Source organism: Malaclemys terrapin, chromosome 7 (assembly GCF_027887155.1).
Source record: "Malaclemys terrapin pileata isolate rMalTer1 chromosome 7, rMalTer1.hap1, whole genome shotgun sequence".
NCBI classification, from domain to species: Eukaryota; Metazoa; Chordata; order Testudines; family Emydidae; genus Malaclemys; species Malaclemys terrapin.
In genome coordinates, this window is record NC_071511.1 from 59,816,738 (window position 1) to 59,842,288 (window position 25,551).

General features: G+C 47.9%; 1 pseudogene; it reads right to left on the reverse strand.

Annotated features, from left to right (window-relative positions):
* Positions 1-649: 649 nt before the first annotated feature.
* On the reverse strand, positions 650-7,901 carry LOC128840982 (histone H2B 5-like; annotated as a pseudogene).
* Between the last annotated feature and the right edge of the window lie 17,650 nt (positions 7,902-25,551).

The window sequence follows — 25,551 nt, forward strand, 5'->3', positions numbered from 1 at the left end:
TGCTTTACAACAAAGTTGGCTATTTACCACCCTGATTGTTTCCTTCCTACATTCTTTCTTTCTTTCTTGCATATGTTACTATAAGTAACACTGGAAAAATCTGTGAAGTGCCTTAGCTCAAGTTTCACAGATTCATACATTTTAAGACTAGAAGGGACCATTATGATAATCTAGACTGACCTCTTGTGTAACACAGGACAGAGAATCTCCCCCAGCAATACCTACCTCAAGCTCATAACTTCTTTATAATAATATTTTTGCTTAACCTTTTTTGTAGTCCTCTAGTCCAGTATTTCAAAGTCAGCATTAATGATTCAGATTTCCTCAGCCAATTTGTTTGATACTCTTGGGTCCTGCACATTTAAAAAGGTTTAACTTCAATAGCTGCTGCTTACCAGCCTCCCTAGTTACTGATGTAGTGGAAAGTAGTTTGTTATCATGGCAAGATATGAATACACCATCCTGCTTCTTTCTGAATGCAGAACAGAACTATGTATTGAATACCGCTACCTTTTCTGCATCATGATTGACAATTTTACCATCCTCATCTGATAGCAGACCTGTACCATTTCTAGGCTTTCATTTGTTCCTGATATGTTTATAGAGTTCCTTCTTATTGTTCGTAACACTACTAGCCATGGGCTTCTGGTTACCTGGAGCTGGGGAGCTTGGTGATGGCCTTGGTGGCCTTGGGCATGACTAGCTTGGCTAGCAACCCCGGCGGCAGCAGCAGATGCACGGTTGTGTGGTTCGCCCGGGGAAGCAGTTGTCGAGCACTTGTTGAAAAGCATCAGAGGGGACGTCTCCTTGGTGATATGCTCAAAACCATCCCTGACAAAAGCAATCATGATGCCCGTGGTGTTGGCAGAGGTGCCGGTGTCGGGGGAACCTGCTTCAGCACCTTGCAAATGGAGATGGAGTAACTTTCCTTCCAGCTCCTGCTTCTTATCCCCCTTCTTCTGGGTCTTGGACACCACTTCCTTGGAGCCCTTCTTGGGGGCAGAAGTGGACTTGGCTGGCGCAGGTCTCCTGAAAGCTGGTTACTCCCTGCTGCCCAGAACTGGTTCTCTCAGCTGCACGTGCATTGGCTCTCTCTGACTCCCAGATTCAGGCCCAGCATGGGCGTTCCCTCCGATGCCTCTGTGTTTTAAACTGGGATTTTCAAAGGAGACCATGGGTGATAGGCACCCAAATCCCTCTGAAATTGAAGGGGAGCTCAGTGCCCAAAATCTCAAAGGTATTTAGGCACCTACATTGATTCCTATGGAGGTTAGGCACCTAAATACCTTCAGGATCTGGGCCTAACTCCCTTAGCTCCCTTTGAAAACTCCAGCCTTAAAAGGACAAGCATATGCCATAGCCAAAGCTGTGCAAGCTGCTATGGGGCCATTGTGATCTCGTGTAGCAAGAGCACACCTGTTGAGTAACAACGAGAATCCTGGTGTAGACAGAAGTAATTCAGAATGGCAGACAAACGCACGGCCCCGTCTCATCAAAGGAAGTACTCCAAGCCCAACGCAGTTCACAGGCTCTTGTTGTTTTTCCTCCCCAAATCTCCCACTTCATAGCTCTCAGATGAGAGCAGGTGTATTGGTCGTAACTCAGGGTCTGCCCTGGAGGGGCAAACAGGGAGAAGCTGGTACAGGGAACTCGCTCCTCCTCCTTTCAGACCTATGCGGGGGAGCTAAAAACCCAGCTGTGTTAGCCATGGCTGTAGCTGTGTAGCCCAGCCACCACTAGAGGGGGACAGAGTGTAACCCTGAGTGGGTTACGGAAATGCCGGCATTGACCACCACTTTGCACCAAGGGTCTGGGCCTATGGCTGTGGGACTGTGCCCAGTGTAGCTTGGGGAAATACAGGCTGCACACCCGAAAAGGAGACGGAAGAGCTCTGCCCTAGCCTCAGAAGAGGCATTGTGCTTGCCTGTGTCTTCTGCAAGCAGGCGGCCTCCAGGGACTGGCTCTGGAGAGCTTTGCCTCTGCACCTAAATGACATGAGATCTAAACTATTGCTGAATAGGAAGCACAAGTCCCTAGTTGTCAGACACCATATCAAGGAGCCCTGTTGATCTGTGGGTTCTCCAAAGCTCAGGGCAATACAGAAGCACACCTGGGTCCTGCCAGCCTTGCCACAGAAATTTGAATGGCCCAAAGTAGCCCCTCGCTCTGCTACACAGAAGCAAACTGTATCCAAAATTATAAAGCATGTCCCACATCCAGTCCATGACTTCCCTGCCATGATCAGGGACCTCACAGAAGCAGAAGATTGTATTGCTTATGGCAATCATATCCTAGTCCCACCGTCCCTATAGGACGATATATGGGACAGGAAACACTAAGGATACCAAGGCCTCACAAAATGTTGGGAGTGGGCCTTAATTCTGATACATCTGAAAGCTTCTCTAGTATGAAGGTCCTCTTCAGTGCTTTTTTCCTAAGCAAAACTCCCATTGACTTCAGGCCAAGTCACTGGGAGATTTGCTCGGTTAAGATGTTAGCAGAGGGCTCTGAGAAAGCTGGGTTTGCTGCTCTTCTATCTACCCTGGATCAAGTGCTATTTTCGACAGTGACTCTTTGGCACCCTGTAAGTGCCAAGCATTGTTATTCTCTTTCGCTCATTTGGCGTTGATTAAAGAGTCACTGCTGGCATCAGCCAGGCGTGAGATTGAAGTGTATGGGATTCAGCTGGTTATTAATAGAAAAAATACGGAGCATCAAGAAATGATTCGGGTTTTTTCTGACAGGAGAAACACCCAGAAGCGGAGCCCCTCGTTGGATGAAACATTCCCTTCTTGTTGCCTACACAACGTTTCTGTAATTGACAAAACTGACTGTCATTGTTTGAGCGTGTTTGGCTCTCTGGCGGTGGGTTTTATATGTTTGAGAATTGACTGGAAAGAAAAGCAGTGACTTTCCCAAGTCACTGTTTCATTCACCGAGCTGTAGGTATGAGATTACCAGGAGCTGACATGAATGGGGCTCCTTCTCTCTCAGACCTGCTGGAAAACAAAACACATACCGGCATATATTTGAGCAACTGCGAGTTGACTTTGGAGAGGGCTGGTATTTTTACACGATAACAGTCCATTGGATTCCCTCATAAGTCTTTCAGTTCTTCATTACATAAGGACTTTTCCTGAGCTGCAGGGCAATGAGCAGCATGTATGTAATCCCTGTTTCACATTAATGCATCACATGTGCTTCGGATTTCAAACGTCAATATTTTCAGGAGCATACAGTAGGGCTCTTTTCTGTAAGTGGGGTTTGGATTATGGCTCTGACTGCCCTGCACAGACTCTCTATAACTCACTGAGTGCAGGTTTTGTTTTGCTTTCTGTACATTTTTATGTTTGAAAAATGTTACCTTTATATTTAAAAAAAAGTACCGCAGTGTTCTCCAGTAACAATCCAAAGCACTACCACTTGTCATAGTGATACTGCAGCATTTGCAGCATTTGCAGCTAGGAGTTGTAGTGTGGTTTTTTAAAATGCATCACTAGGCAACCTTAACTTTCGTTTCACATTGTTGTTTTGATTGAACCGGATAGGCCAGGTCCTCATCTATGGTAAATCCACACAGCTCCATTGACTTCAATGGGGCCACTCATCTACACCCAGTTAAGGATCTGCCTGCTGATGAATACTGTTCTATCTTCTTTTAGGGAAGCCTATAACTTGGTAACTGTAGTTATGTTTTTTCATCAGGATTGGTTAAGTGTCATCATTCTCATTTCATAGATTCTAAAGCCATGATCATCTAGTCTGTCTTCCTGTGTAACATTGGCCATAGAACTTCCATACGATAATTCCTAGAGCAGATCTTTTAGAAAAACATCCAACCTTGATTTAAAAAGTATCAGTGATGGAGAATCCACCATGACCTTTGGTAAGTCGTTCCTATGGTTAATTACGCTCAGTGTTAAAATAATCCACCTTATTTCCGATCTGGTGTGTCTAGCTTCAACTTCCAGCCATTGGATCATGCTAGACATTTCTCTGCTAGGCTGAAGAGCGATTACTGAAAATCCAGGCACAGAGTCTTGTGGTGAAGGGAGTGAGCTGGGATCCCAGCCAGGAGGTTCTTTCTGGAGTCTCTCAGAGACTTCCTGTGTGAGCTTGGCCCAGCCACTTCATCTCTCTGTGCCTCAGGTCCCCATCTGTAAAGTGGGGATAACCCTCCACAGCTGCCAGACTGCCTTGACACAATCAGCAATGTCTAGGGCACTGAGATGCTTGTTGATTTCACAGAGTTTAAGACCAGAAGGGACCATTAGATCATCCACTCTGACTTCCTGCATAACACTGGCCCTTACATTTCACCCAGACACCCTATGCTAAGCCAAATGACAAAGCATTTCAGCCCTCAGGAGACTAAACTGAGCCAAAGGCAGAGATGGCAGAGACCAAGGTACCATCAGTGCCTGAAGCCCCTACGATAGCAGGGAATCGATCAGGCAGGACATGCTCACATGATCTGCGCCCCCTGCTGCAGAAGAAGGCACGTAATGTGAGTTTGATCTATGTTGCTCAGTTGTATTATGCCAAAGGTACTATCCCACAGGGCTCCATGAGGCAAGGGCTTGGGTGCAGATTTCAGGGCTGACCCACTAACCGGCCTGCTGAGTTCCTCATGCTGCAATGAGGGGAAGGTTATCCCGTCACACTGAGCACTGGGAAGGAATTGTCTTCGATGCCCTGTATCCATGTGCATGTCAAACGCTCATGTGCATGGGCATACCCCTCACCCCGACTCCCCCTTTCTCCTAGGAGCAGTGTGGCAGTATGGTTGTGGGAGGGCACTACTCTTGGGAGGACAGGCAGGAAAGAGCACTGTTTGCCCTGTTTTCCTCTTTCCTAGTGCAAGTATCGTGCTAGGCACATTGCAGACAAGTACAGCAGTGGCTAGAGCTAAGCATGCTCCTGTTAATTGAGTTGGAGGGAGTGGGGAGAAGTGGGATGACATGAGCTGTCAGCCATACCTAACCCATACTGGGTTTGCATGGGCTTCGTCTCCTTCAAGTGACTGCTCCATATAAGCTGTTAGCGAGTCTCCTACATCTTCTACCTAGGGGAGTTAGGGGAGAATTGGCATGTCACCCTTACACCTTAACTCATCTTATAGCACACGAGATCCTGCATTCAAACCTCACTGATATCCCAAGTAGGCTGTTACATACACATGGGCTAATTTCTGCCCTCAGATACACCCATGCAAACCTAATGACATTACAAGATCGCGAGGGCAGATTTTGGCCCTATTCATCTCAATTATTTCACCTTCTGCGGTGCCAGACCTCAAGGAGCTCAGCGTAAAAAGCATCATGTTTCTAAAGACACTTCCCCACAATTAATGTGTAAGGATATAATCCGACACAGAAGGTTGTATTTTCTGAGCGAGCCACCCTCCTTTTTCTGTTGTGCGCTTACAATGAAATCCTTGTGAGTGCTCAGCACAGCAGACAGCTCCTGTTAGCTGCATTTCGCCTGCTGAGCTCAACAAAGGAAAATGTTAATGGTCAGAGCTTGTCAGCAGTGCACTGCCATTCACAGTTAGTTACACTTCACTATTGTTTTGTGTAGTTGTTAGGATACGGATATTTCCACCGCAGAGGAGATATTTCCCCGGCCGAGACACCCTGCTGGAAACTGTGATATTCCATCTCAGGCAAAAAACCAACCAACCCCAGAACCTCAACAGAGCAACTTCCAAACAAATAAATCCAAGGACAATGTGAGAAATGTCTGTCATTACCATCTCAGTGTAAAAGCTGCTGTGCCTTTTATAAATGCACATGGTTTATGTGCTTGCACTGTAGTGAAAAATAACAGTACCACATACTTTCCTAGTGCCCTTCATCTTGGGAGCTAAACTGGATTGATGTAGGAAGAAGGATGGCTTTATGGGTAAGGAGGCCCAGGACTGGGACTCGAGCAATCTGGGTTTAATTCCTGGTGCTATAGCAGACTTCAGTGATGATGGGTAATCCATTCAGCCTTTTTGAGTCTCCATCCGCCTCTATTTCGATTGTAAGACCTTTGGAGCAGAGACTGTCCCTTGCTATGTGCAGGACTCAGTCTAGCACAATGGGATCCTGATCTCATTTGGAACCACTAGACACCACTGTATTTTGTGTGTGTGTATATATATTGCGATTAATCATGAAATTAAAAAAATAGTCACGATTAATCAGAGTTTTAATCGCACTGTTAAACAACAATAGAAGACCATGCCACGGTCCCTGTGGGCTCCCCCATCCATCAGCCCTGGCCACCATGGGCTCCCCAGGCTCGCCAACCCTCCAGCACCTCCAGGCCCCACTGCCTTCCCCCAGTGCTTAATTTGTATCGAAAGAGGTGCTGGGGCTCAGCCCTGGCACAAATGAAGCACTGGGCAGCTGGTGTTGCCTGAGCCCCCAGCTCTGAAGGCAATGCTGCTGCCAGCAGCAGCACAGAAGGAAAGGGGGCATGGTACATTGTGTATTGCTACTCTTGCTTCTGCACTGCTGCTGCAGCTTGTGGTGCCTGGTGCTCGGTCTGTTACTCAAGGTGGGCTTCGTGCTATTGCATGGAGGCTGCATCTTGCCAGAGCCCATGGCCCAGCTGCAGCCCTTTCCTTGCTCAGTGGGGCGCCATTTCAGTTTTTGGTTTGGTTTGAGAAAGTGTGTGTGTGTTGGTGGGGGGAGTGTGTACGTGTGGGGGGGGCACTTTCTCTTTAAGCGGAGCCTGAACGCTTACTCAGGCAGTAGCAGCTGCTGTTGGCAGCATTCACTCCTGAGCCAGCAGCAGCAGCAGACACAGTCCCTGTGTTCCCCAACCCCAGCTCAGCAGTGACTGGGTACATGTGTGGGGGGAGGGGGACACCCTGACATCAGCCCCCCGCCTGCTCTGCACAGCAGAGAGGAGGCAGGCTCTCGGTCTGGAGCAGCTTGGCTGGGGTGATGTGACGCGTTGCCCCCCTCTTAATTTCCACCTGATGTACTGAGATACCACTGAGCCCACCTGTTCTGCCCATCTGAGCCCCCTTTAACCTGTCTTGCTGAGCCAGGCTCTTAAGCCTCCTCTAGCATGCATACAGGCAGGGCCACACCCAGCTGCAGAAAGCCACAGACACTGAGATCAGCTCTGGGAAGACTCAGCTTAAGGGACCTGCCCCAGCACTCAGGTGCCCACCTCCCTGGGAGAGCAGACCCAAAGGTATATTGTCTTGCGCTGTATAGAAAAATCTGCACAGCACAAACTCATAAAAATTCACCCTTTCCCTCAATGTGAAGAGAGATATGCACAACTTTTTGCCCCCCCACCAGTTAGAAATTGCATAAACTGGGTTTAATAATAAACAAAACAAATGTATTAACTATAAAAGGCAGATTTTAAGTGATTATAAGAGATAGCAAACAGAACAAAGCAAATTACTGAGCAAATAAAACAAAACATGAGACTAAACTTAATACACTAAAGAAATTGGCTACAAATAGTAATTTCTCACCCTAAATTTTGTTTCAGGCAGATTGAAAAGATTCTTGAAAGCCAGTTGCATTGGCCTGCAGCTTGAAACTTCAGGTATTATTACTCACAGGCTAGACACGCTTCCAGCCTGGGCTCAGCTCTTCTCCCCCCAGTTCACGTCTTGTTTCCAGGTGTTTCCCAGTATCCCTTTGGGCAGGGAGGCAGAGGAGAACCTCGATGGTGTCACTCCCCTGCCTTACATAGCTCTTGTGTATGGTGGGAACCATTTGTTTTCAGTGAAGGGCTAGCTGTGGGTGTCACCCAAAGTAGCACATTTGAAATGCAGATACATGATCAATATTCCTAGCTTCAGATACAGAAATGATACATGCATACAAATTGGATAATCACATTCAGTAATCATAACCTTTCCAATGATATCTTACATGAGCCATCTTGCATAAAGTACTTCTTAGTCATGCCATATTCATATCATAACCATATTTCTATTAAGAATATGGGGTGAAGTGTCACAGGCAGCTCCTTGGGGGGGGGGAGGCAGGAGCAGCAGTGGAGCAGGGTAGCAGGAGGAGGACTCCTTTGCCCCAGAGGTACACATCAGCACCCCCCTGAGCATGGTGCATTGGGCAGTGGCCCCCTTGCTCACCCTTCAGGCTGGCCCTGTTCAGCTGGGAGGGGATTGTGCAGGTGGTAATGGGCAGGCTCCTCCCCTCCCCAAAGGTGTTTAACCAGCTCTCCCAAATTGCCAGAGATCATGCCTCCCTCCCTGCCTGACCACCACGGAGTCCCATCTCCAGAGGTGTGCAATTAATGCTTGTTAAAAAAATAACAAACACGTTAATAACTCAAAGAGCTCAGCTTGTTTAGCCTAACCAAGAGACGGCTGAGGGGAGATATGATTGCTCTCGATAAATACATCAATAGGATAAATACCAGGGAGGGAGAGGAATTATTTAAGCTCAGTACCAATGTGGACACAAGAACAAATGGATATAAACTGGTCATCAGGAAGTTTAGACTTGAAATGAGATGAAGGTTTCTAACCATCAGAGGAGTGAAGTTCTGGAACAGCCTTCTAAGGGGAGCAGTGGGGGCAAAAGACATAGCTGGCTTCAAGACTAAGTTTGCTAAGTTTATGGAAGGGATGGTATGATGGGATAGCCTAATTTTGGCAATTAATTGATCTTTGACTATTAGCGGTAAATATGCGTGATGGGATGTTAGATGGGGTGGGATCTGAGTTACTACAGAGAATTCTTTCCTGGGTGTCTGGCTGGTGAGTCTTGCCCACATGCTCAGGATTTAGCTGATCGTCATATTTGGGGTCGGGAAGGAATTTTCCTCCAGGGCAGATTGGCAGAGGCCCTAGGAGTTTTTCACCTTCCTCTGCACCATGGAGCACAGGTCACTTGCTGGAGGATTCTCTGCACCTCGAAGTCTTTAAACCATGATTTGAGGACTTCAATAGCTCAGACATAGGTTAGGGGTTTGTTACGGGAGTGGGTGGGTGAGATTCTGTGGCCTGCGTTGTGCAGGTCAGAGCAGATGATCATAACGGTCCCTTCTGACCTTAAAGTCTATGACATGCGTTTTCTGCAATTAATTGACAGCCCGTATTATATATATATAAATATAAAAATTGTGTGCTTTTGCGGGGCAGAAGGGTACATGCAAGTCTTCACTGAAAATGATTACAAAAGACTGACCAGAAACCTCTCTAAATTCCCAGGTTATACCCTCATTTCCTTTTCATTAGACATGCATTATGAAGCAGAATGAGCCACACCCTAGTTGAAGATGAGACTTGCTTTCCAATGTAAATCCAATTTTGCCTTCTTCTCCTCTAATCCCTCTCCTCCCTCCATGGAGTTTCAAATTTGGCATATGTAGCCCATAGCCAGCTGATAATATCTGACCAAATTTGAAGTTATTGAAACAAGCTGTTTCAAAGTCACAGGACCATGGGGAGAAAAACAGATATTTAGAAACTCCTTCTGTGCTTTTTTGCTATAACTGATTGAACTAGAGACTTTAAATGAGATTTATATGAAAGAACTTAGTGAAATGTGGCCCACAGGAGCCTGTGAGCTGTTGGAAAGCACCTTGAACCGTGTTTGATGTCAAGTTAGGAATGTCAGAATCGCACATGTGAATCCAGCAAGCTTCCAGAGGGGTCAGCTGTTGTGGTGATCCTTAGCAAATTCACTAGACATTCAACCAAAATGTGGAGACAAAAAGAAATAGGAGTTCATGTGGCACCTTAGAGACTAACAAATTTATTTGAGCATAAGCGTTCGTGGGCTAAAACCCATTTCATCGGATGCATGCAGTGGAAAATACAGTAGGAAGGTATATATACACAGAGAACATGAAAAAAATGGGTGTTGCCATACCAACTATAACGAGAGCAATCAATTAAGGTGGGCTATTATCAGCAGGAGAACAACAACTTTTGTAGTGATAATCAGGATGGCCCATTTCCAACAGTTGACAAAAAGGTGTGAGTAACAGTAGGGGAAAAATTAGCATACAGACTAACACGGCTACCACTCTGAAATGTGGAGACACACACACATGGTCTGTAGGACTGGATCGCTGAAGGCCCAGGAGATATTGATGAGCCCCTAAGGAACACCAAATCACTTCAGCAAATGGCTTTGCCTCTTTTCCCCTGCACAGAATATCCAGGAAAAGGTCGTGATTTTGCAGGTGCATCCCCTGCTCAGCCATGCTTTTGTTCACCTGTTTCAGTCACTCCCTGGCTTGCTACTTAAAATTTGGAATCTGAAACTCGAGCTGAGTTGCTTAGTTGTGATTGGTCACTGAAGTCACATGGTATTGTTTCTCTCCCTGGATTGGATGAATGTAACTATTGTATTAAATTTCTGGTGAGGCCAACTCACTTGGGCCTTGGTACAAAAGGTTTATGGGATGAAAGCGTGTGCCCTCATTGCATTAGAAAGCCCCTTTGTCTTTTTACTGCTCTACTTCTATCTCCTCACCAAACCTCCGATATCATCCTTCTCTCTCACACTTACAGCCCTGGCACGGCCCACCACAATGGTTGCGATGAACAACTCTTGCCGGGGTTCCTGCCATGATAAGCAAAAGCAATTCTTATTTTACGGTCTCGCATTTAGTATTTAAGACTCAGGGCTCATGGCAGAGAGCCAACTGAGCATGAGCTCCCACTGTGAAATTGTAGCTAAAAAGGTGAAGGCACAGATTTATAAACAGTGGAATATCAAGCGAAAGTAAGGAGAGGTTATCACCTCCATACATGGGATTCATGAGGCCATTCCTGGAAAACACTGTCCAGTTCTAGTGTTCACCCTTCAAAATGGAAGCTGGCAAACTGGAAAGGGTTCAGAAAAGACCTACGAGAGTGACCTGAGGTCTGCAAAATATCCTTACACGAGACTTAGAGATTCCTAGATTCCAAGGCCAGAAGGGACCATTGTGATCATCTAGTCTGACCTCCTGCCTAACACAGGCTATAGATCAGGGGTCTCAAACTCAAATGACCATGAGGGCCACATGAGGACTAGTACATTGGCCCGAGGGCTGCATTACTGACACCACCACCCCCCGCCGCCCTCGGCCCCGCCCCCACTCCACCCCTTCCATGAGGCCCTGCCTCTTCCCACCCCTTCCCTGCCCCCATTCCAACCCCTTCCCCGAAATCCCCATCCCAACTCTGCCCCCTCCCTGCCACCAGGGGGTGCAGGAGGAGTGTGGGGTGTGGTGGGGGCTCAGGGCAGGGGGTTGGGGTGTGGGGTGCAGGAGGAGTGAGGGGTACAGCAAGGGGTCAGAGGGCAAGGTGCAGCAGGGGGCTCAGGGTAGGGGGTTGGGGTGCAAGAGAGGTGCAGGGTGTAGCAGGGGGATCAGGGCAGTGGGTTGGGGTGCAAGAGTAGTGTGGGGTGCGGCAGGGGATTCAGGGCAGGGAGTTGGGATGCAAGAGGTGCAGGGTGCGGCAGGGGGCTCAGGGTGCAGGAGGCGTGCGGGGTGAGGCAGGGGGTTCAGAGCAGGGGGTTGGGGTGCAGGGTGCGGCAGGGGGCTCAGGGCAGGGGGTTTGGCTGCAGAAGGGGTTCGGGGGCCAGGATCTGGCCCGGCGCGTACTGGGGGCAGGGCAGGCTCCCTGCCTGCCTGTCTGCCCTGCCCCCGCAAGAGGCTGAAATGTGGGGAAGGGGGGGCGGAGGGGCTGTGTGTTTCTGTTGCTTGAGGCACTGCCTCCAGCAGCTCCCATTGGCCGCGGATCCCCGTTCCCGGCCAATGGGAGCTGCTGGGGGCGCTGCCTAAAGCAACAGCCATACACAGCCCCTCCTTCCCTACGTTCCAGCCTCTTCCCGGAGCTGTGCAGGGCAGGGCAGGCAGGGAACCTGTCCTGCTCCCGCTCCACGTCCGACCGCCGCTCTGGTAAACACTGGGGGAGGGCGGGGGGGCTGCGAGTGGCTCGCAGGCCACAGAAAATCACCCCGCTAGCCATGTGTTTGAGACCCTTGCTGTAGATCTTTCCCAAATAATTCCTAGAGCATAAACGAGGGAGCTTAAACCATTTAGTTCATCCAAGAGAAGATTAAGAGGTGACTTGATCATGGTCTACAAGTACCTACATGGGGAAGAGATTTCTGATAGTAGACAGCACTTGAACTTAACAGACAAAGGCATAAAAAGATCCAGTGGCTGGAAGCTGAAACTGAACAAATTCAGACTATAAATAAGGAGCAAAATTTTTTACAGTGAGGGTAATTAACCATTGGAACAACTTAACTAGGGATGTGGTGGATTCATCATCATTGGAAGTCTTTCAAACACAACTGGGTGTCTTTGTCAAAGATCTGCTATGGCTCAGACAGGAAGTTCTGAACTGGATGCAGAATTACTGGGTGAGGTTTTCCAGCGTGGGTATACAGGTGATCAGGCTAGATGACTGCAATGGTCCTGTGATAGGCAGGGCCCGTCTCAGGAGTCACGCTCAAGCACCTTCAGAGTCCATCCCCCTTTCAAAAGTCTTTTGGGGTTCTGGTTCATCTTTGTGAACAGCAGAGGCTTGTCAGCTGTTCCCTCTCAGCTGTGCTCTAACAAGAGTCAGCTGCTACCAAGGCACAGCAGCTTTCCTCCCGGTTTGTTGCCCCTTCCTGTGACCAGCTCTTCTTTTTAAGCTTGCTTCCTCCAGCAGGCTCTGCAGGTATGTCTATTTGGTAGGGATTGAGCCCAGAGATGCTCATTAGCTTTCTCGTGATTGGGTTGGGAGCATGCCCCATTGCAGGACCCTTCTGCTTTTAAAGCCTATTCATCTATTAATCTACTTAGATAACATAGGGCCAGGCACTGTGAAGGGTGCAGGTCTGTGGCTGCATTTGAAATTGGTGGTGGTGAGAGTGCTGATCGTACCAGAGTACAATCTCAAGAGGACAGAACAGGCGGAGACTTCTTCACTGAGCCCTGGTCTACACTACGAGTTTAGGTCGACTTTAGCAGGGTTAAATCAAATTAAGCTTGGACACGTCCACACGACGAAGCCCTTTCTTTCGACTTAAAGGGCCCTTTAAACCGGTTTCTTTACTCCACCTCCGACGAGGGGATTAGCGCTAAAATCGGCCTTTGCAGGTCGGATTTGGGGTAGTGTGGATGGAATTCGACGTTATTGGCCTCCAGGAGCTATCCCACAGTGCTTCATTGTGACCACTCTGGACAGCACTCTCAACTCAGATGCACTGACCAGGTAGACAGGAAAAGCCCTGCGAACTTTTGAATTTCATTTCCTGTTTGCCCAGCGTGGAGAGCACAGGTGACCACGGAGGGAGGGGGAAGCAAATGAATACAGAACAAATCTGGTCCATCTATTTTTTACATCTTAAGCTGGCAGCAGACGGTGCAGCATGACTGATAGCCCTCGGCATCTTCTGGGTGCTTGGCAGAAGATACTGTACTACGACTGCTAGCCATCATCGTCAAGACAGTTCAATAGGACTGCCGGCAGGACTGAGTCTCCAGGAGACAAAGCATGTCTGCCCAGGTGCCTATGATTGAACTGGAGTACGACGACGACGGATACCAGTCGTAATACACCATCTACTGCCAAAAAGCCAGGGGCTGCTGCTGTGTAGCAATGCAGTACCACGTCTGCCGGCACCCAGATGAAATATGGTGACGGTGAGCTGAGCTGAGCGGGCTCCATGCTTGGCGTGGTATGTTGTCTGCACAGGTAACCCAGGTAAAAAGGCGCGAATCGATTGTCTGCCATTGCTCTGACAGAGGGGGAGGGGCCTGACAGCATGTACCCAGAACCCTCCACAACACTGTTTTGCATCATCAGGCATTGGGATCTCAACCCAGAATTCCAATGGGCGGCGGAGACTGCGGGAACTGTGGGATGGCTACTCACAGTGCAACGCTCTGGAAGTCGACGCTAGCCTCGGTACTGTGGACGCGGTCTGCCGGCTTCATGCATTTAGAGCATTTTATGTGGGGACACACACAATCGACTGTATAAAACCAATATCTATAAAACTGGCTTCTATAAATTCGACCTAATTTCGTAGTGTAGACATACCCTGAGGCCCCATGACTCTAGCACGCTTTTGCCATGGATGGATGGATCTTTCCTGGGCAAAGATCAAGACTTCTTGCTTTCCTCTTTAGTTAATATTTTAGCTTATTTGTTTAGATTTCTGAAACGCACCCAGTTATGGATGTCGGGATGCACATACATTATTTAATAGAACAAGTTCTGTGGAGAGAAGGATTGGTAGGGTTTGCTCTTGTGTTGCTTCTGGTATTGTCTTCTGCATCAACCACGTAGCTTGCTCCACTTGGGCCATAAGTAGGGTTTGACCCTGGGACCTATAGAGCAAAAACCATTTGAGCTGTGCGGAAAATGGTTTAGATATCCTGGGGACACTTTTGAGATTTCAAAAAAAAAAAAACCTTTCCCAGGCTGAAGCAAGGCAAAAAGTTGAAGTCTCAAAACATTTAGCAAACCAGCAATCCAAAAATAAATAAATAAAACAGACCAGTTCCATCAGCATGTTTTGTTTTGACGTTTTTGAAATGTTTCATTCTGATTTCAACCTTTTGCATTTTTTACAAAAATTAAGCTTAAATTTCTTAATGTAAAGTGGTTTTGAACCAAAAAATGGATTTTCTTTGGTTTTGAAAATGACAAATCAGTATGTTTTGACAATTTTGAAATTGTTTCTTCCAAACTTTTTTTAAAACATGAAATTTGTGAAAACTGTTTCCTGCAGTTTGTTTTGATGAACTGTCATTTTCTCATTAAAAAAATGTAATCGAAAAATTTCCAAACAGCTCTAAAAACAATGACCTGTTACTGCTTGAGGAAAAGGACTAAATCCGTTATCTGGAAGCAGTAACAGACTGATAAAGTATTACATGGAGAAGCCACAAGAGGGGGACAAAGAGCCACATTTGCTTAGGATGGGTTAAAAAAGCTAAACCACAAAATTCAGATCCAGATTCCACACACCCCAGCATTTGGGATTATTTAGATCTGGGATTTTATTGCATCCTATTAGAAAGAGTCATTTACAAAATGTGGCTCCAGAATCAGGATTTTTAATAGCCCTGTAGTTTGGAAGTGCTGGAACCAGGCTTTTGGACTGAGTTCTTCTCTCCTTTTTTTGGTACATCTTTTCTTGCTGTGCTTTTTTATTTTGGGATTATTTGGTGCTCAATGGAGACTTTGATATTTGACAGGTTTCAGAGTAGCAGCTGTGTTAGTCTGTATCCGCAAAAAGAACGGGAGTACTTGTGGCACCTTAGAGACTAACAAATTTATTAGAGCATAAGCTTTCGTGGACTACAGCCCACTTCTTCTGTATGCATCCGAAGAAGTGGGCTGTAGTCCACGAAAGCTTATGCTCTAATAAATTTGTTAGTCTCTAAGGTGCCACAAGTACTCCTGTTCTTTTTGATATTTGAGCATCTAGAAAGTAACTTTTATTGCTAGTCATATTGTGTGCAGTGCCCTAGACTCCCTGTTAAATGAAAAGCTACCTCCTCCTGCCTTCCTGACAGAGAGTAGCTGTGCCAAGCCACAATCTCCAACTCTTTGGCTCCCCTGGGACATGCGGCCACGTGATCATCTCACCAGCACTGACAGATGAAGGTCAACACTTTGGGATAAGCAAGTCTAATGCTCCTTATTTGCACACCTATGAAAAATCAAAGTCAGTCATTCATCTCTTCTGTTGGGTAAACACTGAGACTAGCTAAATGCTGCACTCAGTTCTCCAGGGGGTTGTTTTCACAAGACTTCATGTGAGGATTTTTGTTGCTGATTTTGAAAACGTTTCGAGGTTGACTTGCCAATGCAATGTCCTCATTTACAGCCTTTCCTGCATCATAAATCAAGAGACCTGTAATTAAATTGAACAGATAGTCAAGCTCTTGACTAAGCTGTTTATTGAGTCCTGGAAGGAGAAGGAGAGTTGTGGTTTCACAAAGGTCTAATATAAAGCTCCACTTAAGACATGGAGCTCTCAAGGCTCAGTCCTGCTGGTATTAATGCATGATAACAGCTAGAACAGTACATTAGCTAACAGTGATGAATGCTTTGCTTGGAAGACAATTCCACAGCATTGTGGGGTGGGGACACATTTACCTAACCGAGAAACTGTAAAATGCTCCATAGGGAACAATTCTGTGCTGGCAGAGGGATGAACTAGAGGGTCTTTTCCATCTCTTGTTTCTGGGATACTCTGGATGATATGATGTTTCTTTTTTCCCCCCAGTATAACCCCTGTCAAGTATTTTAGGATGTTTTAAATACTTTTAACCTATTCATCAGTACGACTGTCTTTTTTAACTGCCGCTTCTAGGAGGAGCGAAGTCAAACAAAGCCAGCTGTGCAATGCAAGGTAACTGGCAGATAGTCCCCCATGACTGAACTGTTGCTTGTCTTAGCAGCGTTTGGCTGGGGCCCCTGTATTGTGGCCCAGCCCTGTCCGGCAGGAAGTCGGTTCAGTATAAACTCAGGGAGGGGTGGGCTTTCTGCTCTACATCTGCCCTTAGGAGCTGGAGGGGCTCCACAGATGGACTCATCTGGAGATTTTCCATCCCATGAAAAATTCTGAGATTTTTCGCAAAACAATTTCCCCCCAAAAAATATCCTGGCAGGTCAATCCAGGTGCTTCCTTCCAGTACATTCACAATGCTTCGTTGCAATGCTGAACCTTTGTATTTTTATGTTATTTTTAAATAGAAAACAAGGTACATTTCAAAAAGAATAAAAATCTAATTTTTGTTCTGATTTTTTTCAGAACCTAAACTTCAAAATCGATGCAGTTCTGTGAAAACTTTCAGTTTAGCCAAAGCGCCATTTTCTGCCTGAAAACTGGCTTGAAAATTGCCTGGAGAACATCCAGTGAGTGTGCCTGGGCCAGGCTAGCGTTAACTGCAGAGTCCTGGGACACCAGATGCCCTGAGGCCCCACCGAGCTCTCTCAGCTCTTGTCTGACCATTGACTCTCCTGTGAGGCCAAGGCCTCCTCGCCTTGTCTCAAGCCCTGGTTGTTTGGGGAAGGATATTGAGAAGGTGATAGTGTGGCAATCTGAGATCTGCCTAGGGCCCTGTCAGCCTAGGGCTGCATCAGTTCCTCTGGTTCATCAGCTCCATGCAGTGATGTGTGAAGGTCAGGTCAAGTGCCCCAGCTTGATAACGCAGGCCAGCAGGAGGATGCCATGCCAAGGCTCATTGCATTGCACTGGTTTCCGGTCTGCTGCAAAGCAGGAAATGGTTTGGGACCTTGCTGTCTGCAGGCCTAGTACCCATCCTGGGCATCACAATGATACCGCAGACCAGCTGAGGCAGTCCCAGATGACTGGGTGGCCTGACATTAAAACGACCTCCGGTGATCCCCTCCAGGCCCACACTTGCTAGCCTTTCAGGGTCTGTCTACACTGCAGTTAAACACCCATGGCTGGCCCAGATCAGCTGACTCAGGATCACGGGACTCAGGCTAGGAGGCTGTTTTATTGTGGTGTAGACATTCAGGGTCAGACTGGGGGGCAGTGCTCTGGGATCCTCCCACCTCAGGGTCCCAGAGGTTGAACATCTACACCCAATTAAGCAGCTCCCTAGCCCAATCCTACATGCCCAAGTCAGCTGATAGGAGCCAGCCATGGGTGTTTCATTGCAGTGTAGATATACCTTCAGAGCACATTATATGGCTTAAATCTTTTCTAGCCTAAGACTTCTCTTTCCTTCTCTTTCCACATTTGCCCTAGGTGCCACTGAGATGGTCTCGCTATACATTTATTAAAAGAAAAGCAATAAATAAATCAACAGGTATTCCTGGGTTCTATTCCTGAGTCTGCCACAGACTCTCCATGTGTCACTTCATCTCCCTAGGCCTTGGCTTGCTTCTGTGAAGGGTCAAGAGACTGGCATTCTCCTGCCACATGGACATATTACGAGCACAATCCATTAACCCCCTGGGAACTCATCCCAGGATGGGCACAATCAGTGCCCCCCTGCTGTAGCAAAGTTCGTAAGCAGGTGCTTACATTTCAGCATGCATTCACATACTTTACTGAACAAAGGTGGATTTAAGTCCATGCTTAAATGATCTGTAGATCCGGGGCCTCAGTTCCGGGCTCTGTACTGCTAGAAAGATTGACCAACAGTAGGAGCTTCAGGGAACCCCATGCTCTGCATGTCCCTAAGGCTCTGACTGCCAGATGCTGGGAGTGGATGACAGAAGATGGATCACTCCAGAAATTGCCCTGTTTTATTCACTCCCTCTGAAACATCTGGCATTGACCACTGTCAGAAGACAGGCTACTGGCCTAGATGGACCATAAGACTAACCCAATATGGCTGTTCTTATGTAGGGAAAAGCAGCAAATAATCCAGGGGCTGGAGGCTGGTATTGACTTATGGGGAAATATTATACGTGGTAAATAGCTTGGTAAGTATCACTTGAGTCTATACATACTGAAAGGGTGTCAGTTCCAAAGGGGGGAGGAGGGGAGCCAGCGCTCATGGGATAACATTAAGAAAGTGAGAACTATTAGGCCATGGAAGAGTTTCTGAAGGGAAGCAAAGGGACTTTGGCAAGTGCTCTGCCCAGTCTGGTGTTAAATGGGCCATAGGGAGCGATCTTGTGCAGGCAGGGAAAAGGGCTGAAGGATCTATCGAATGGGGATTTTCCATCTCAGACATGTGTCAAGTTGATACATTTCTCACTTGTGATTTGTTATCTTTGAACGGCTTCTTGAGACTTTGGGTAACTGCTCGGAAACTTTGTGCAGCCTGCCCAAATTTCTGTTTTCCTTTGGCTCACAGGAGAGGAGGAGGAGGAGGAGCTAGGCTGCCCAGGGAACCTACCAAGAATCTTCGGGCTCAGCTCTGATCTCATGTACACCAGTGAAACTCTACTGACGTTGCGAGGGTTACTCCCGATTTCCACTGGCACAAAAGCAGAATCTGGCTCGTAGATTCTAAGGATTCAGTTCCTTTTGTTGCCCTTTTTTCATGCCCTGTTTGAAGCAGTTATGCCAGAAAAGTACTATTATTAGAAAAATTTGAATAAACCTAGTTTAATTTGCATTAATTGTGAGGGGTTTGGGTCTCTTCTGTTCACCTCTGGTGTTGGGAGGGATCAAGGCTGGGGAAGTCGGGAGCTGGGAGAGACATGTTCAAAGGAGGCTGGTGATGTAGGGTGACAGAGAGGGAGGGGGTGTGGCAGGTGCTCAGATGGGCTACAAAAAGGAGCCCTATATCGCCAGTGGCATGTGGCTCCTATTGAGTTCAGGGCTTGTGGAGACAAGGATCTGGAGTTATCAAGTTCATCTCCAGATTGATTTCCATTTGTCACAGATCAAAGCATGGTATCTTGGATGCATCCTCAGCTCTAGGGAGACAAGATCCCTCCACCAGGGACACCCGCTCCCTGAATCAGCTGGGACGTGCCTGTGGAGTGCAGCTGTCACATGGGGTATGCACAGAGAGGCAGGCAGTGAAATAGGTAGCTCACTGAGAGCTTTAACAATAGGCCCAGGACCTTGAAGTGGGTCTTCGGCCTGTCAATGTGCAGCATGGAGCACCTGCGCAACGTCGTCTGGAGGAAGCAGATTGTTTTGTATTTTTGACCACCTGGAACTGCTGGGTGGTCTGTGCAGGTAGAGTGCAGCAGTCGCCTAGATTAAACCCTGTATTATTGTCCTAGGCTGGTGGCCAAGGGGAAAAGGTATGTCCTTCTGGCCAACGGAAGAGAGATAAAATATATTTCTGGTCACTGCAGCTACTTTGGTGCCAGGGGCAAGAGAGGGAGTTCAAGAGGACAACACCTCATCAATTTGAGGGCAGATGTCCTCCAATGAGGGTGATGTCATAGCTCCAGTTAGTTCCCTGAAGTGCTTTCCCTTCTGCCTTATTTTGATCCAACTGCTTTCCATCCAGACCTTTATTTCTACCAGGCAATGGGATAGTGGCATCATCTGTGATAAATGTTGCAGAGGGGGTAGACAGGGCTGGGTGTTCTAAGCAGATTACTGGAAGCTAATTCTACGTGTCTCTAGTGGACTGATCAGTGGAATGTGTTAAATAGGAGAGGGGACAGGAGTGATTTGTCACATAGTCAATGAGAAAACCCTATGGTAAGATTTTGTTTTTGTAAGTCACAAAAAGACCCACCAGGGCCACTGAAACATTTAACCTCAGATCATAGTGTCCTGCTAAATAAACAGGTCTTTAGGCACTTTTCAAAGAGGTCAGATCTAGAGAACTTCATAGGCCAGGGACCAGAGGCAAAGCCATGGACTACGAATCTTCTACTCCAGTGGGCTCTCTGAACCAAAAAGCCCCACTCAGGGGGCTCCCAAAGCACCTGCAAACTGTATGGCAGGTAGAGCTGAGTAAACTTTTTTTCAGATGAAACTTTTTTCCCAGCAAAAAATGCTAATTCAGGCCAACGGAAACATTCATAAATTAGTGCGGATCCGGACATATTGTTTCAATAAAAACAAAAACAAAAACCCTAAAAAAAAATTTCCAACCATCAAAATGTTTCATTTCAATATTTTTCAAAATGGCCCATTTTAATTCGTTACTTTTTTGTTTAGAAATTTCCTCCAATTTGATTTTACAGTTGTTAAAGTTACATTTAAGAAGCTCAAGTTCTAAATGAAACCTTTTGTTTTGAGTTGAGCAAAATGTTTCATTCAACCTGAATAAACATTTTTCGATGTTTTGATTTGCCAGGTTTATGTAGAAAAAATGCCAGTTCGGGTTGAATGGTAGCGGGTGACAGCACAACGGAAGCAGGGACTAAAGTATGATTTGTATCATGCCACGTGCCCTAGGTGTACACGGAGATTCACAGGTAGCTCCCTGACCCTGAAGACATTTCAGCCATCGGGTCCCGATCCTACAAAGCGATGTATCTACATCGACCCACATGCCCATGTGGAATCCGATATAAAGTCCATACTGCTTCAGGCCAGGCCTGTCCAGCTCCCTTTGACCCTAAGGGGTTAGATGATTGTGTATAGGGTGCAAGTAGCTCAGTAAGGTAATGGGGACTCAGACTGTACAGGTTCCTGCTATGAATGGGCATGGTACAGCAAGACACTGGAATCTCTCCTTCCACACAGGTAGGGCCTCCCAGATTCAAAACCTGAGGTTTAAAGGGTCTCTGGAAGTATTTACAAGGCACACTCGTCTTTCATCTCCTCTCAGATACTTTCACATGAGGCTCTCGTGTCCTTACCCCCTCTGGTGTGTCTGTCAGCTCTTGAAGAGGCAGCAAAACCAAACCAAGCAAAGGAAATTAAAACATCAAAGCAACAGGAAGGGCAGGACCCAAAGTCAAACTTTCCCTTGGGAGGTTTTTGCTCTCTCGTCTTTAATTCCAGAGGGTCGCACACTTCGTTGCTTCTGCAAGCCAAGCACATTCCACAGCCCAGCAGCTCCTTGCCTTCCTCCAATCCCCCCACAAGCTCCCTATGGGCAGCCCTCCCATCCCTCTCTATTCCAGGCACTCTGCAATGCCTCACCCACTCATGTTGGGGGCTCTGTCCTTTTCCCATGTCCTCCATTCCCTTTATCCCCACCCCAAAGCCAGAGGTGTTTGCTGATCATGATCGGAAGGTGAAGGAAGTTCACTTCAAGCACTTGGCCTTTCGCAAAGTTAGTTTGATAGCAGCCTAAGAAAGGCGCTGTTTGTTAAAGTAGAGGCTCCCAGCCTTTTCCAGACAGCAACCCCAACCCCACGGTACAACAGAAAACAGTTCTGAGCTGCCCCCTCCCAAAGTTTCATGTTCTCCTCCAATTAGCCATAACAAAAATATGGGTGGCAGCAATGCCCCTGGATCCGGTAGTGTCTCCTTATGGGGGAGGGGGGCACTACCCTGAGACTGAATATGCCTGGCCTGGAAAACAAACCACCAGTAGGACACAGGCTGTCTCTGAACAGCAGTCTGCCGTTCCACCTCATGAGATGCCGGGCAGCTCCGGGAAGTGCTGAGCGCTATCAGCTCCCACTGAGGTGAGGCCGCTCAGGACTTCTAGCGGTTGCCCCTCACCTTGTAGGATAGAGCTCTCAGAGCTATAGCCACTTTTTCTTGCTCCATTCACTCATTGGAGGGTTAAACTTCATCAGAAATCGCATGCTAATTTCCACCCTTGAGATATTATTAGTATAAACCATCTGTGGAATAGTAGAATTGATGCTTCCCTGTCAAAGAGAATGATTGATAAACTCCATTATATCCATACAGTTAAATACCTACACTTCAAGCCATTTGACTTCTATCCCATGCTCAGCTGGTGAAACGGCTCCCCCTACCGAACCTACCAAAGCTATTCTGATTATACCAGTGTGCCTCAAGGCTGTTTGCCAGAGCACGTTTTTGTGGGTAATCTTCAAGCAAACAAAATGTGGGCCAGATGAGTTGGCACACGTGTGTCAGGAGGGCATGTTGTGTACCCGCTTCCACTACATCCCAGCTGTTGGCCAGAGGATGCCCGGTTTGCAATGCACCATCATTAGTCTCATTAGTTTCATGCTGCAAGTCACAACAGTCATCCAAAAACAAGATGTTTTCACTTACAGGCTGAGAAGCTGACTGGGTTTTTTTTTTCCTTTCTGTGTTATCAGTATTGTACAAGATGATGGTGAAATGTGCCAGATTACATCTTGGAGACTGAAACCACTCGGGGTAGGAAAGTTGGTGGCCTGGGTTCAATTTCTGGGTCAGTTGCAGATTCCGTGTGTGTTCTTGGGCAAATCTCTCTGTAAAATGGGGATACTATTCCCTGGCTTCACAGCTGTACAGCGAGGTAATGCCAGTAGTGAGCATGAGCTGCTCAGATGCTATGGTGACGAGGGCCATGTGGTATCTACATCGATAGATCAGGAGCACAGTGTCTAATCCCATGTCTCGGTGGAAAAACTGCCAGGATTTCAGTAGGGCTGGCACAGGCCCTAAGGGAAGAGTCATCCTGTTACTTCTTTCTTTATCACCGAATTCCTATGGGTGGTCAGTGAAGGGTGTGTGAGGGCAGGCATGTGTTTGCAATGTACTGTATCCTCTGGGACATAACAATACATAAACCGAAGATTGCACATCACGCCACAGGCCCAACACCCCATCCACTGGGAACACACATAGGATAAGAGTTAAAAAAACACACACTGGAAGAGGAAAAGTGTCCTGCCTGCTCCCTTCAGCCAAAGAGGCTTGTTATAATCTGTTGACTGAACTCCTTTCGGCTTTGGTTCTCAGGCACCCTCGTGGTCTGCTCATTCTTCCTGTTATCCTACAGCAGGCGAGATCAGCCGAGCTGGCAGCCCCCAGGCTTGTACATCAGAGAGCTGGTGGCTGGTCCCCAGTTGACTGACTTCCCCAAAAGGCTTTACCATGTGCCCGGGAGGTGAGCGGGGTACTGAATGGGGAGATCCATGGCATTGGGGGAGTGGGGGGACACTGACAGTGTGGGTGTTGGGCTGTGAATTCAGTGCAGGTGGTGTATTAGAGACACTGACAAAAGAAAATAAATAAGAGCCACAAACCAGCCCTCTCCCTGCCCCCGGACTAACCCCACACTCCCGTGGGGGTTTCACGGGGACTGGGAAATCATGCGCATCGTGCACTGGACTTGGAACTGGCGCTGGGTGGATGCAGAAGGGAGTTGAAAGCAGGAGCAAGACAGGGCAGCACGTCTTGTCCCCCCAGCTTTCAGCCCAGAGGGACAACGTGGCCTTTTGTGCCAAATTGGGGGGTCAAGGGGTCCAACATTCCAAAGCTGCTGCTCATCAGAGCCTCTCACCCCGGTTCCAGCTCAGATCAGCCAAGACTGAAGATGTGTCACTCTAGCAAAGGAGGGACAGGGCCACGGAGAACTGCATGGGGAATTTTGCTGGGGTCACCGCCCTACCAGCCTGGCAATCCATCTGTCAGAGTACCCACCCCACTAGCATACAGGAGCGAGGGAGAGACCAGCCCCACCAACTCCCCATCCCCCAGCCTGGAGCAGCAGGACAAGGGAGGCCGAGAGCCCAGAAGGGAGGTGGAATGCCTTGGCGTAGGGGGAGAGCACAGAGAGGGGATTGAGGATTCCCGGGCAAAGGGGGCAGAAACAGAATGGGCATGACCGAGGGGTAAAAGGCACCGGCAGGGAACACAGGGAGGCAGGGGATAAAGAGGCAAATGGTGGGGTGTCGGGAGGAACAGAGCTGAGTTACCTGTGGGGAGCGGAAGGGGAGCAAGAGACTGGAGGGGAGTGCAGGAGAGAGGGACAGGAGACAGAGGCTTCTGGGGGGCAGGGTGAGAGCACAAGGCAGAGGAGAGACTAAGGGAATTAGAGGTTTGGGGAGAGGAGAGTATGACTGGAGAGGCAGTGTGGCCTACTGGACAGGGCTGTGGACTGGGACTCAGAAGACCTGGGGTCTGCTCCAGCAGCTGCCTCTGACCTTGGACAAGTCGTTTCCCTTCTGTTTCCCCATTGGCCTTGTCTATTACATTTGTAAGGTTTTTGGGGCAGGTCTTCTCACTATCTTCACTGCAGTGTTAGCCCGGTGATCGGCACCAGGACAGCCTTGCCCAGGCGTGAGCAGCCATCCTGAAAAGCCCAAGTGACCATGTCCTCACTGGTGCTGCACTGCCCTGTGTGTGGTGCTAGGATATCTGGGAGCACATCCCAGGGATCTTAGCGCTGCCGTGAGCTGAGCCGCTCTGACACTTTCCCAGTGAGGTGTGGTAGAACTTGTCTGTCCCTGTAGGCACAGGAGAGAATTGTGGGAAGGCACTGAGGATTACCAGCAGTCGTGTAGTTTAGATAATGTCCTCACTACAAAGTGGGCAGGTTACCAACCCGAGTGCAAGCAGCAGCTGGGCTTTAGCCTATAGCCCAGCCAGCGCACATTTACTACAGCTATGTCCTCTCCCCCCCCCCCCCCCCGACCCACACCTGTAGCACACACCATAAAGGTGAAGGGGAGAGACAAATCACGTCATTCGCTGCTTCAGCCTCCACATCCAAACAGCAGGGCCTGAAAGGAGGCGATTTTACCCAGGAGAGACTATAAGGGAACAAAACCTAGCTTTGTTGCATGTTCATCTCCAGGGACATTTATACGACAATACAGTTCTTTTAGGGGAAGAGAAATTTACTGACATTTGACACTGCCAGGATCTGGGGACAGCGTGGAGGCAGGGTATATAACAGACGCGCCATGAGGACAGCACACAACTGGGCGGGGTGTGAGCGACAGACAGGCTGCAGGAATTTTACTAGATGTTCTAGTGTTTTACTAGATTGACTCAGGCAGAGTTAAATTTATGGCGCAAGGCTTTGAAATGGAAACTGTTTGCACAGGCCAGATCAGCCTGTTTTGAGCATGGCTTAGCCCTAGCAAGAGGCGCCGCCTCGGAAGCTCAAAGTGGCTCCGGACACAACGCAAGAAATAGGCAGAATTGGTAAATGCCAGTTTGGTTTCACTAGCACAAAGAGACCTGAGATCGCGGACATGCCTCCCAAGGACCTATAATGAGACCTGCGCAAGTTGCCATTTCATGTGAGTGAGCAACTCTCCTGTCACTTACAGCAGTTTTACAC